Genomic DNA, 14,324 nt, shown 5'->3' with positions numbered 1-14,324 from the left:
CTTGAATTGTACATTTTGAGTAGATGAGTTATATATATGAATTATATCTCAAATCCTTTTTTATTTAAAAATGCAAAGGAAACGCAAATAAGGCTCAAAATTTAGCCTATAACTTGCAAACCAGCAAAGAGTAAAGAAAATTTTATTAATTCAATGAAAGTCAAGAAATGAAATAAAGGGAATCAAAGAAACAAAATTTTAACAAAAACTACTTGGTAATAAATAAGTTTACATCATATTCATGAGTTTAAAACCATCTATCAGACTAAAGACAATTGATTTATTACAAATAATAAAAATCAAGTTTTAATTGTTTATTCAAGACATCTCTATAGCAAAGTCATGGAGAATATTTGCAAAAAGAGAGATGAGCAATAGATACCTATAAGTACAAATCAAAAGGAACAAAACTGTGCAGCATTTCCAATATAAGAGAAAATTGAATTTAATGGAGAGACTATTATTAGGAATGAAAGGAGCACTATATATTGATTAAATATCCCAGCAAGAAAATGTGATAAACATATAGGCCATGATGTATTAATAGAATGGAATACATCACAGCAATGAAAATGAATGAGTTAGATTTTAAATGCATCAGCAATGATAAATCTAATAAGTGCATGAGTGAATGAAAAAATAATATATGTTGTAAAACATCAAGAATGACACCTTTATGTAAGTTCTAGAACACAGAACAGTGTATACTGTATATGGATCATTATATAATTTATGATTTTATGATATATTTGGATAAATGTTTGAATCCAATCACTGTTTCTTTAGTACAATTGCAGAATCTGAACTGCACAACTTCACTAGTAACTTAATATCCACCCTCATATTCAAATTCCAGAAAATTTGCAAGATGCCTATGATATCTGCCATCATTGCTCCACGTTGGGCGGAGAGGCTGAATGAGATTCTGTTCCAGCCTTAAGTGGGCTCCTGGCCATCAGGTAAACAGCAATATGATGAGACAAATGAAGGGTAGGAAGAGCCAGAGAAAGCCTATCTACTCCTCTCTGGGCTCATGGAAGGCTTTCTGGAGATGTCTCCTGTATAGCCTTACTGGATGGGAGTAGCTTTCAGGAGAAGGTGGCAGGTAAGGCTGGTATGAACAAGTGTGCAGCCAGAGCAGTGTGATCAACGAGCCCTATCTGGCCTGGTGTTTCTGGTCTGGGCACAAAGTGCAAGATGCAACTGGTAGGGGTGGTGGAGTGTGGGGAACTGACCATAGGCATGGTCAGGACAGATCATTGAGGCCCTTGCTATCATGCCAAGAAATGGAAGTGACCCCAGAAGTAAATGGAACCCCTGCATAGTTTTTAAGCTGGACAGGGGTACAGCTAGGCTTGAATTTCAAATATTTCACTTAAGCAATCAGGCAAAAGCAAGGACTAGAGATAAGAGATCACTTCATAAGGTGGGAAAGATCTGAAACAGAACCTGGGCTTGGAGAATAGGTAAGTGTGGCAGGGTTTAGAGAGAGTGCATGAGAAGGGGAGGGATCTGGAGATAAAGCATGTTGGGGTGCTGCTGACTGCTAGATCCTCAATAGCATCTGGGGATATGGGGGTGGGTAAAGATGATCATCAGTTTATTTTCTGATGCTACATAGTCTTGAAAGTTACAAGTTTTTCAATCAATCCCATCATTCTCATGACTGTGCATCTTGCAATTTACTCAGGTCAGTGACATGAAACAGGGGGAGAAGTGATTGGTAAATTATTTCAGTTTGTGGCTTTTTGATATTTTCTTGTAATAATTATCTTGAGTTCACATTATCTACTCTACGACAAGGAACACTGACACAAGAATTGCAGCGTGAAGCTAAGCATTGCTGAATTGTATTGAAATAAGAGGGTTGCCAACATGTATTTCTGACATTTTAGCAGTATCAGATCTGATTTTGTCACATTTACAGGGTACCGTGAGCTGGGATCCAGAGGCGGTGTGTTATCATCGCCTAACATAGTGTTCCTTAATTATCAGCTCTCTCACACTTCCTGCATAGCAGATTGGAATTGCTAGAAATAGCACAAACTTGAAAATTAGTGTTTTTCTCTTAAATAATCAGGATGGTATATTTATAGTTTTCATGGGATTGGCGCCTTAACGAAGGTAAACTAATTTCACTCTCAAAGGTGAGGTAGTTCCTCCCCCCAATGCTGTGTTATCTCCCCCTCTTTGAGGTCTATTTTTTTTTTTCAAGCTCTCAAAATTTCCACAGCATAAATAATCCTCTCCATTTCACCCTCCCCAAAGGGGTGTTTCTGCACTTGATTTGCCCTTGTGATAATTCATTGGCGAGGACCCCACAGTAGAGTGGAAGATATTGCTTTTCTTTACAGTTACTCACAGCCTGTAACATTAGCAATGTTGATCACATGAGTTGTGCAATTTGGAAACTTCAACAGAAGTCAAAATGCCTCCTCCAGGTCACTGAGGAGGTATAAACTACTCCCCTGTAAACTACGGCTCATTGAATGGGAAGGGAAAAGAAAGGAAGAAGAAAATTAAATAAGGGGAAATAGATCAGTGGGATTCTGAGTAGTCCTTGCCACAGAAGTGAAAAATCCTGAATCAATACTTGAAGTTCCCCTCCCTATCTTGGTCCTCTTCCTTCCTCTACACCCTCCTTTTCCCTGCCATCACAGGCACCTGATGTCCTCTGGGGAGCCCCAACCAAACCCACTTCCCCAGCATGGATCCCTGCTCCAGAATCTCTCCCCCACCAAATCAAAACAGCCACTCAGGATGATCCCACTCTTTTTCACAAGTAACATTTGGAATGAATTAATTTTTTGTTTCAAGTGTTTGATTTCCAGGGTCCTAGTGATTATCCACTATGGGAAATTGGGGGAGAGTGACGTGTGAGTTTCAAGCCCTGGAAGGTCAAGGTATTCTGGCACTTGGATGCCTTCTTGGACTCCAGAATTTATCAGCTAAGCTGTCTGTGCACAAGGCCAGCCTAGGAGGAAACAAAGCCTGCACTGTCAGCATTACCGTTGCCCTTACATGTTGTACCTCTGCTGTAAGCTGCTCCATGAGTGATAGGTTCTTTCTGGCAAAGGCATTGCAAACTTGAGGGGAGGGATTGTAGCTAATATATCTTTGTTTTTGCAACACGTAGCTGTGTAAAGTGTCTAACTGTTGTGGGTGTTCACTAAACAGATGCTGATAATAGAAAGGGAGAAAGAGAGCAAGCAGAGACAGAGACAGAAACAGAGGATGACAGAAGCAGAGCAGGGATGTCTTTAGAATAGGACAGAAAGGGAAAGTTAAGATTCCAAACTGCTGAAATAGAACAAACAAGACACCAAAAAGAAACATAAGATAAAGTAAAATGCAAAATAGGAAAGACATTTAGAATTATAAGTTGTTAGTTACAACTGAATGAAATCTCAGAATGTACCGATATCTGCAACCATCTGAAGTCTGATTCCTCTGCCTCCATAGTGAGAGGCTCTCTCTGCCAAGTCTCATTAACAACTCAGCAAGGCTGCATGGCCACGCGGGGTTTCTCTGAAGCCAGTAGACCCTGCGGGTGTTGGTCATCGGCCTGTGATGTCAGGGTTGCATACAGGGAATCACAACTCTGAAGGGAAACTGTAAAGAAGACTGGCTGTTTTTGCCACTTAGCATTATGGCCTCTTTCAAGAAAAATTACCCCAAGTCACTCCTGGAGAACTCTCCAGATGCTGTGGGAATGTCTTCCTTTTCTTCCTTTTTTTTTTAAACATTTATTTATTTGTTCATACAGAACTGGGGTACAGGCCAGAGGCTCAGGGGCAGCCAGAGGCTCAGGGGCGGCGAGAGGCTTCACCAGAGACAGAGTGGGGAGCCGAACAGGCAGATCTACAAAGTACACTGCTGAGGGGAGCAGCAAACAGGTCAGTAGAGGTCTGCCACACCATGTGGTCACCTCCGGGGCAGGCGGGAATCGAACTCATGCGGAAGTGGCTTTAGCTTCTCAGTGCTGTGCTTTAACCCACTGCGCCACCAGGGAGGGCTGGAATGTCTTCCCTTTTAGACTCCGGGAGTATGCATGGCGCTCAGGACTGGTCAGTAATGGCATTGCATTCCCATGGCCATTGTAAGTGCTTCAAGCATGGGCACTATAGCCAGTCCCAGTCCAAGCTGATAAAACACAACCGTGACACTTGCTGGGGCTGTTGAAAAAGAAGCCCAACTCCAAATTGGCATACACATTAAGAGTAATACGTAACAACTTCTGCCACAGAGAAGTGATCAGTGAATCCTCTCCTCAAACAAAACAAAACAGAAAAGGAAAAATATTGTTAAAACAACCATTTGAGAGGTCTGGAAATTGACCAGAGGCAAACAACATATTAACAAGTGTTTATTAATGCAAAATCTCCAGAGCTTCAGGTACAAACAATGGGAGACTATGGCTTTCTTGCCTGGGACTGCTATTATTCCTCACTTCCCTCCTCTAAATGTGGTTTCCCCCATCCTTGTACCAGGTCAGTGGGACACGATCACCAGCAGATTAATCACAGCAGGGAGAAAATACTTATAAATCATTCATATGTAACTGATGTCCATTGAAAACATTTAAAGAAATCTTACAATTCAATAAGGAGAGACATTTCACCAAAGGACATATAGCAAGAGCTATTAAACTAAAAAAAAAGTGCTCAGTGTCACTAATCATCAGGGACACTGTTTCAAACCACAGTGGGATACATCATACACCCACTGGAATGGCTCAAATCCAAATGACAGAATCAAGTGCACGTGAAGGCATGGAGCAAAAGAAACCTTGTACACTGATAGTGACAAGATAGTTTGATACTGTCACTTTGGGAAATGTGTGACACTCTTAAAAAACTAAATATGAACTTATCATATGACAGCATTTCCTCTAAGGTATCCTACCAACAGAAATAAAAATATATATTTATTCATAGACCCGCACACAAATTTTCATAGCAGTATCATAAATGATAGCCCAGCACAGAAATTATCCAAATGTATATCAACTGTGAATCAATAATCAAAGTGTGGTAGGTCCATACAATGGAATAGTATTTAATAATGAAAAGAGAATGCTGCTCTTAGATGCTACACATCGATGAACCTAGAGAACAATGTGCTAAGCAAAAGAAGCCAGACACAAAAAACTACTGATTCCATTTACATACAGTGTTCTCAAAGGGAAATCCTAAAGCAACATCAGATTAGTGGTTATTAGGAGTTGGGTAAGTGCAGGAATTTATTACAAATAGGCATGAGGAAACTTTGGAATAAGGAAAAGATTTTATGTGTTAGTTGCACAACTCTCTATTTACTAAAAATCAATGGCATAATTGTAACAGGTATAATCTATGGTATGTAAACTGTACCTCAATAAATCTGCTTTAAAAAGAAAGGGTATCTAACTTCACTAGTGGTCTGGGACATGCAAATTAGAGAACTGAGAAATAACATTTGCTACTATCAGATGGCAAAAAAATATTAAAGAGTTAAATTACACATCACTGGCAAATATGCAGGAAAATGGTGGGAGCAATAATCATTTAAACTATTTTTATAAAAAAACATGGAGATAACTATTATAATTAAAAACATCTATTCTCTGGCTATGTAATCCCATACCTAGAAATTTGTCCCATAGGAATAAAGATAGAACATTCAATAATATACTTTAAAGTATTTTGTTGCAACATTGTATTAATAGCAAAAGTTTAAAAAGGAAAAAACAACCTGGAAATAAATGTGATTGTCTGTCAAGTCCAATGACTAACCTGGGAGGCATCCACCCTGCAGCTATAGACTGCCAGGTCACAACCAGTAATTTGAGGACAGAGGAGTTGATGTGGGGAGCAAGGGTGGTACCCAAACTTTGGAGGGCTGCAGGCCCAGGGTCTGCATTGAATTTGCAGGAATAACCCTCAGGACTTCAACCCACATCTGGGGCCCCAAGGTTGCTGCTCTGTAACATAAATTTCAACAAAAGTGGATTATATTATTATTCTCAATTACTCATTTTCCTTCTTGTCAGAAAATTAAATTTTTCCACCCCATTAACATACAGCTTGGCCACATGACTTGCTTTGAGCAATGAAATGCCAGTGGGAGCTTTGTGGGTCATTTCTAAATCAAAGCGTTGAGTGCCTTTGCGTGGGTCACCGTTGCTCTTTTCAAACTGTCACAACAATGGCCTGCCCTAGATAAGGGCCACTCCATCAGTCTGAATCCTAGAATAATGAAAACACAGGGGTGGGGTACAGGCAAATCAAACTTGCAGGTAATGTGCAACATGGAGAGAAACCAGTTTGCCATTAGACTTTAAGATTTAAAAAAATAATACAGTATAACCTAGCCAAAGATGACTCATCAATCAAACTAGATATTCAGGAAACAACAGCCCAAATTTCTGGGTCCAAGATACCCTGCAGGAGTCTACTAAACAGTAAAACCACTGCCCTGTGCCTTGACTCTAACTAGCCATGAAGTGGCACAGGGCGTTGCCATTCCTTATGCAGCTACAATGCTATGGCCTCTGTGACAGCAGCTGAGAGGAGAGAAACAGCTTCCACCCTTCTGACTTTCTAATCTCTCAGTTGTCTATTTGCAGGAAAGAGGTCAAAAGAAGGAACTTAAGTCTAGAAGAGCAGGAGATGTCTTTATGGTGTAGGAAGACACACTCCAATAGGGTGACACTGTAGCTGAGTGCTCTCACTTGCTATGCCTGACAGCTCATGAAATAATCATTCAGACTTTAAAGAGTGTTGTCATGTCCAAATGGCCCTTCATTCTAAGGAAACTATCTAAAACTAAGGGGGCCTGTCAAACAACACGAGGACCTCCCTGGTGGCCTCGTGTTTAAGTCTCAGTGCTATCCCCAATGAAGCCTGAGTTTGAACCCAGCCAGGAAGCTGACCCACACATGGCAGAGCAGACCTGTCCTGTCTTGCCCACTGCTCCCCTCAGCAGTCCATTTTAGCAGATCCACCTGTTTTGCTCCCACCTTTCTGGTGAATCCTCTCCTTCAACCTCTGATACTTTTGACCTACCCAGTTCTATGGGGGAAAAAACAAAACAAAACTACACAGGAGCAAATCACAGGGCATACTATTGGCTATTTGGGAAATCTAGAGTAATTAGCAAAATGCGTAAGAGTCAAACACACCAAATGCAAATAAGTTTTAAGGATATTTAGACAATGTTAATAGAGTAACCGATTTAGTCAATGATTCTCAATATTATAAGGTGAAAGGTTTTTATAGGGAAATGTTATAAGGAATGGATGAATGGATAACCAGCAACACTTGGTCATCTAATCCCTTTCTACGTCGCTTAAAGTAGAATATACAGCAGGGTATATGCAACAGGAAGTCAAAACAGTTGTTCTAAATTTCATCAAGCTTCTAGTCTAACTGTCAGGTTTAGGAAATACAGGAGGCAAAGGAGCACAATGATAACTTGAAGGTATGTTCACCTTTGACCCTCCCTGGTGGCCCAAAGGGTTGGGGCTCAGCACTGCAAGCCAGCCACAGCCACTTCAATGGGAGTTTGATCTCCAGCCTCCCAGGAGGAGACCCTCCTGGGGTGGTAGACCTCTCCTGATCCTCCTGTTGCTCCCCTCAGCAGTGTACTTTGTCAATCTGCCTGTTCTGCTCCCCACTCTGTCTCTGGTGAAGCTTCTCAATGCCTCTGCACCTCTGGCCTGTACCCCAGTTCTGTATGCATAAATACATCTTTAAAAAATATATAAGGCATATAAAATATACCTTCATTCAGACTGTGGTAAATTCCACCGAGCCAATGACAGAGGTTTTTTTTTTTCCCCAAAACAACTACAACAACAAAAAAAGTACCACTTCTCTAAAAGGAGAGAAGGGGATACTATTATGAGTTAAAAGATTTTAGACCCGGGCCCTCCCTGGTGGCACAGCGGGTTAAAGCACAGCACTGAGAAGCTAAAGCCACTTGCCCATGAGTTCGATTCCCGCCTGCCCCAGAGGTGACCACATGGCGCGGCAGACCTCTCCTGACCGGCCCGCTGCAGTGTACTTCGTCGATCTGCCTGTTCTGCTCCCCACTCTGTCTCTGGTGAAACCTCTCGCCACCCCTGAGCCTCTGGTCTGTCTGTACTCCACATCTGTATGCACAAATAAATATTAAAAATATATATATATTTTAGAACCTGATCAAGCAAGCCAAGTATTAAAAGAGACTTGTTTTGAGACAAGAAGGAAAATCTGAACACAGATTATTAGAAGATATTAAAACAATCACTCATTTTGTAAGGTGAAATAGGTATTGTGATTATTCTTTTTAAAAATCTCATCATTAAAAATATATGGTGATATTTGAAATTGCTGTAAAATACTGTAGCCCTTGCCAGAAAGAAAAAGAAAGAAAGAAAAAAGGAAAGGGTAAAGGAGGGAAAAAGGGAGGAAGCAAGGGAAGGAGGGAAGAAGGGAGGGAGGGAGGGAAAGTATTTATATTTGTTATTGCTATAACAAATTGCCACAATTTAGAAGCCCAAGAAAACCCACACTTTTATCATCACAGTTCTATGGAGTTAGCAGTCTGGTGTGGTTTTTCGGGGGGGTTAAATTTAAAGTGTGAGCTCTCTTTCTGAGAGCTCTAGCAGAGAGTCCATTTCCTTGCCTTCCAGTTTCTAGAGGTCCTGGTCTATGATCCTCTTTCACTGTCTTCAAAACCTGCTGCATATCTCTGGTCATTCCTCCGTAGTTGCATCTGCCTTTCTAACTGCAGTCAAGAAAGTTTATCCAGTTGTAAGGAGTCATGTGATTTGCTGGGCACACCTAGATAATCCAGGATAATGTCTTCAACATGATGCACTTAATTTAATCACACCTGCAAAGTCCCTTTTGCCATGTAAAGTAACATAACCCTGGAGGACAAAATACCGACATCTTGGTGTGATTCTGCCTAGCACAGGAAGGGTGAATGAAACAAGAGTGACAAACTGCACATACTGATCATCGTTGAATCTGGGTGAATGAACACCTGAGAGTTTGTTATATTTTTCTCATATATGAACTAAGCAGTGGTTGAAATTAAGTATTTGTCTATTCACCCCTTGGCTCCTTCCTTCTTTCTTTTCTTCCTTCCTCTTTACCTTCCATTTTCCTCTCTATGATGTATTTATCTAACTACGATGAAATGAAAATGAACTCAAGTGGTAAGATAGATTTTCAGGTATTATATTGATTTATACATAGCTTTTGTGTGTAAGAATAAGGGAGAGGTAAGCAAAACTCAAAAAGAATTCAATAAAAGCAGTCTTTTCATTTAAAAAGTCAATATAAATATCCATTTGTGAAAATTTTATGTATGAAAATGTGTAGATTTGTCTAGGTCTTTTTCTATATCTATCTGTATCTCTGTATTTACTTACATGAATGAATGGTCACCCAAATCTAATTATCTCAAACGAGACAATATTTTGGATGATTTTTACTTTCCCTTTGCTGTGTTGTTTGAAAATGTTCTGCATTAAAGATATTTTCTAAACAAGCATGAAAGATACATATAGTAAAGTGACTTTAATTGCAACAAATACAAGAAATATGGGTAAATACTATTTATATCCCCAGTGTGTTGGGGTCTGCCTTTACTCTGTCTCTTTTCTGCTACTCTTAACAGAAGTGAAGTAGAACTTTAAGCAGTACCAGTAATGAAGATCATTCTCTGGTACAGAGAAAGGAAGGAGGGCATGCTACTTCCAAATAACCATTAAAATAATCAACAGTACCATGTTATAACTATCAAGGCAAAAAGAAGTGTAAGAGAAGGGAATTAAGCATACTTATTAGTGGAAAAAATGTTTGGAAAAGAGAAAAAATAAGAAAACATGTTAAGTGATAAAAAATTAATAATTCCAGTATAAACATATTCAACTAACCTATCAAAATAGAGACTATCATGTTGACTGACTAAAAATCAAAACCAGTGTTTAAAATACTTTTATTTGCTGCTTCTCAGAATTGCAAGATATTATTGATAATTTAATAGTAAAGGGTGGAAACATGTCATACAAATGTTCAACAAAGGAAAGCTTCATTAGACAAGTAGATTTTTTTTAAAGATTTATTTATTTATTCATACAGAACTGGGGTACAAACCAGAGATGCGGAGGGTGAGAGAATTCACCAGGGACAGAGTGGGGAGCAGAACAGGCAGATCGATGAAGTACACTACTGAGGGGAGCAGCGGGCGGGTCAGAAGAGGTCTGCTGCGCCATGTGGTCACCTCTGGGGCAGGCAGGGATCGAACTCATGCGGAAGTGGCTTAAGCTTCTTAGTGCAGTGCTTTAACCTGCTGCGCCACCAGGGAGGGCCTAGACACGTAGATTTTAAGGTGAATAGCATTAAGACGTTTAATCATAAATTGTGTAATTTATCAAGATATAATCATTAGGACCTTATAATTCCAATAACTGCCTGAAAATAGAATTATGGGGCTAAATGGACAACTCTCACTCCTAGTGGGAAATATTAATACAGAGCTGTCACAAATGGCTGGATCAAAAATATTTGAAGACAAAAATTAGTCAGGGCTCTAGGGCTCATGAATCCCACGCAGAGAGGGACAATACTATCAATCAAATGTTTGTGTCTTCCCAACCCTCTTGCCACAGAGTCTCAAATTCATATATTGAAACAGTATTTGGAGGTGGAGCCCTTGTGAGTGAGATTAGCATCACCTTAAAGGAGACCTGAGAGAGCTCCTCTCCTCTTTGTCCATGTGAAGACACAGTGAGGTGACTTCCATGGACCAGAAGTGGGTCCTCACCACCCCCAAATCTGCTGGTGACTCTAGAACTGTTGAATAATAAATGGGGATTGCTTAAGCTACCCAGTGTATGTTTTCATTTTAGGTGTCTGAGCAGACTAACACATACAGAGATGGAGGGGGAAAGAGGTGAGATGTTGGGGACAATGGAGCCCATTTTCAGTCACTATGAGGGACACGTTGGTGAAGAGCTTATGAGCCATGAATGTGGTCATTCCCCTGGTCCTTTCTAGTTGTGTTTCTGAAAGAAATCTGTAAAACCAGCAGTCTAAGGAGGTCAACCAAGTCTTTAAGGCCAAATCAAAGCCAATCCAGTCATTGGAATACAAATCGAAAAACATTTATTTGCTAACCAGATACATTTTTTCAAATACATGTAAGTCTTGAATCCAGAAAGGTGAAGGAACATTCACTCTGAAAATGAAGGATTGAAAAAACCAGTATTAACATGAATGATGTTTACAACGGGCTGTTAACATTCTTTGTGAGTGAAACTCCAATGCTAGAGTGATTACTCACTCTACTAACAGCTTGCTTACTTTGCAAATGGTTTGCCATGGGGGATCTTTGAGTAATGAGCTCCTAAGTGTATTCCTGCTGGGTTTCTATTCCCATGGTGTAGCCACTGGCTGCTCTATGGCTGGCCAGATCCTTCAGAGAGTCAGTGCTATGGATGCATTTTGCTTCTTGCATAAAGCAGCCCTGTTTGTTTCTACCATCTGGGAATGAAACCACTGGCTAAGGTAGGCATGTTATAATCTATAGGCGATGCTAGGAAGCCAGGAGCCACTGGGATTCTGCAGCTCCCACTCCTGAATCAGATGAGTATAAAGTCACTGCATAATGAAACTGGAGAGGGTTAGGTTATAGTCATGATGGCAACCTTGGCAAGTTGGGCCAGGCCAATGGGATGGGGACCTTAGGGTCCACTGTGTGGGCAAAACTCTTCCTGAAGAAATTCTGAGTTAAAGACCTTCGGCAAAATGGACCAGCAGACACATTTTAATGAGGTTTAAGTTGAATAAACAATGCAGACTCGTGTTGAAAAAAGGAAATAAAATATTTCATAATTTTCCATCCAGAGATAGATAATTTATATTAACATTTTAATATTTCCATTTAAACTTATCTTTTCAATGAATATGTATCTATATATGCATGTGTGATTTCTTAACAAAAGCAAAATCATAAAACCTGTGATACTCAGGTGTAGAGAAATTGCTATGAGCACATTGTACTATGGAAGCATGTTCTCAGGTGGAGAGAATGACATTCCATTGCGTGTAAATATTTTACCTATTCTATCCATCTCCTCATGTGGGACATTTACCTGTCTCCATGTTTACCTGTTGCACTAGATGTACTGTATACTCAGTTTGGTGCTTTTTTCCATTTACTTAGCATAAATTTCCTGAAGGATCATGTCTACATCAAAGAGACTGCACATTTGCTAAATCACCATTTATGGAGGCTTACTAGCTGATTCTCTCTCTCCTGATATTTCATTTGACCAGTTCTGTGTCTCCACATGTTTTTAATATGATAGGTGTAAAATATACCTTGTATTTGTTCCCATGTATTCAGTAGTGGTTGGTTCAATTATATCGTTTCTGAGCATAAGTCTAGAGAGTTCTTGTGTGTTTTTGCACTGTGAGAGCGATCAGGCATAAGACAGACACATGGAACAGTCAACTCACTTCGGATGGCCTCTGAACGTGAGCCAGCCCAGCCAAGGTAAACTCACAGTTGACTTCAGTTAGATGAGCAATGAATGTTTATTTCTGTGAACACTAAAGTTTGGTGATTGTTTGTTATGCGAAATTATTACAGAAAAAGTAACCGATACAACCGATGGTGGTTACTGCAAGAAAATTGGCATGCATGTATGGGAGGGTGCAGTTATCAAAGGGATGGCTGAGCTCATGCAGCAAAAGCAACAAATGTCCATTATCCTGAGACATTAAAGACCTGTATCTCTCATCTTCAGCTGTTGACATTTTAGATGCAGAACACGAAGATGTTGATGCTTACCCCAAAGGAATGAAAGCATGAGGGCCGTGTTTCAGGTGGTGCTGGAGAAAGCCCAGACAAAAGAGTTTTGTAATCAGAACAAAGGTTTTCCAGGTCTGCTAATAACATCATTTAGTGGGGGGTGAAAATGAATACTGAATGTGCTTTTAGCAGAAGAACAATAAATCGAGGAAAGGCTTTTCTCTCTTCCCACCAAGGAATTTCTCTCTTAATGGTCCCGACTATAATATCTCTTAGGGGACACATACTGCAAGTGGCATTTTTATGGAAGCTGATTGCCATGCTCAATCCTATGAGCTGTATTCTGAGAGCTAACTGGGATTAACAAGAGAGATGTAATTATAATCCAGGGGAAAGTCCTTTACTTGAGTTGTATAAATGATGGTAGATTTCCATAGCACTTTGCCCTCTTATTTATTTTTCAAATACATAGTACATTTCTTGGAGGGAATGGACTAAAATTGCAGCAAGGAAATTTATACCTATAACAAGGATAGATATCTTACTGTGATAGTTGTTAGGCTTGGGAAGGGGATTTTGTAGGGCAGTTGTGAAATCTCTCTCCCCTCAGGTTCATGAGAACCACACAATCCATTGACTGATCTGGGTGAGGTGGGGCTGGTTGGTCAATTTTTTTTTTCTCTTTTCTGGAAGCAGAAACAGAAAGATCTAGAGAAACTAAAGTCCTGAAGCATTAGCACCTGTTATTTTCTCTGCCTGCCTTCAGTCATATTAATTTCTATGACCTCCTCTTTCTGACCCTCCTACTTGCTCTTTAGTAAAGAACCACCTCTGAACTTAGTGGTTGTTCCCATTTGCACCATATTCCCTTCCTCAAGTTCTATTTGAGAATCATGGGTGGTGCCACAGGGGCTAGACCACGGGGCTCAGCCACCCATAGAGTCATCCACACTCATCGGACAAGAGCTCATCTGGGCAGGGATTCTGTAAAGCGCTTGGTTCAAAGCAGTGTCCTTTCCTCATTATAATGGAGACAAAAATAAACCAGCCAACAATGTAGATAATGTGCTGTCAGGTAGGGCTAAGTGATAGAAAGTATGCAGAGTAAAGCATTAAAATGATAGGTAGATGATGGTGCATTAGAGACCAGGTGGTTAGGAAAGGTCTTTCCGAGTACGTAAATTAAGCAGACTGGAAGTGACAAATAATGCCACGGGAAAAGGGCTGGGAAAGGCTAATGCTGAGCCCTTTCCCTTTGGACTGTCCAGGGACTGTTTAAAAGCAACAGCAAGTATGTTCATCTGGCTGAGCTGAAAGAGCCAAATGGAGTGTGATCAGAGATGAGGTTGGAAGTCCAGGCAGGGCTGGGCCAGCTGAGGGCTGGTAGGACACATCAGCATTTTGGATTTCATTTGGAATGCTGTGCATCTGGGGCACTCTTGGATTTCCAGCAGGGAAGTGACCTGGTCTGACTTTTGTTTCTGCGGGGCTAATCTGGCTGCTGAGTGGAGTAGACTGTGGGGCATGGGAGG

Source organism: Condylura cristata, unplaced genomic scaffold (genome assembly GCF_000260355.1).
Source record: "Condylura cristata isolate star-nosed mole 26May11 unplaced genomic scaffold, ConCri1.0 scaffold00014, whole genome shotgun sequence".
Taxonomy (NCBI): domain Eukaryota; kingdom Metazoa; phylum Chordata; class Mammalia; order Eulipotyphla; family Talpidae; genus Condylura; species Condylura cristata.
Note: the sequence above shows the minus strand (reverse complement) of the source record.